Here is a 645-nt window from a genome sequence, read left to right as displayed (position 1 = left end):
TGGTGGTTAGGCTGTTTTCCCACCTCTTGCTCCAAGAGAACTAACTATATAAGAAGCTACTATATCAGCTACATCCTCTTCAAGGACAAGCCCTTTCTACAATGAGCCTCTTAAACCAGCTCATCACTGTTAGAGAGGTAAGGCCCAGAGCGGCGTAGAAGTATAGGATAAGAGTATTATCTTATACCACTATAAATCACCCACACCACAACGATTAAAATACTATACCATGATGATAACTCATGTGTCTTCTCTTGTCTATCGTTCACTTGGGTGCAGGAAATATAGATGAACAAAATATTAGAATTTAATTGCCAATGTGCGCCTCTTTTCTTTCTTGTAGTTTAATGAGTCAAATGCATCATATGAATTGGTTGGCATGAATGCAATCAGTGCACAAAATAAAAAAAAATTCACATGCATGAGTAATATACAAACCTTGCTATTAAAGGCAAAATGTGAAGAATTAATGGTTATGGTTATGGTAATTAAGGTAATGAAAATTACAAATGAAGAAACAATCAAGTAATGAAAATGATGTGGACAATTCCCTTAAATATTCCTTCAGTACAATCACTTAGTTTGTTCACTTGTTAACAGACAAAATTTTTTATTATCTTAAGAACAAACTAATAAAAATGTATC

This window comes from Arachis ipaensis, chromosome B06 (genome assembly GCF_000816755.2).
Source record: "Arachis ipaensis cultivar K30076 chromosome B06, Araip1.1, whole genome shotgun sequence".
Classification (NCBI taxonomy): domain Eukaryota; kingdom Viridiplantae; phylum Streptophyta; class Magnoliopsida; order Fabales; family Fabaceae; genus Arachis; species Arachis ipaensis.
Note: the sequence above shows the minus strand (reverse complement) of the source record.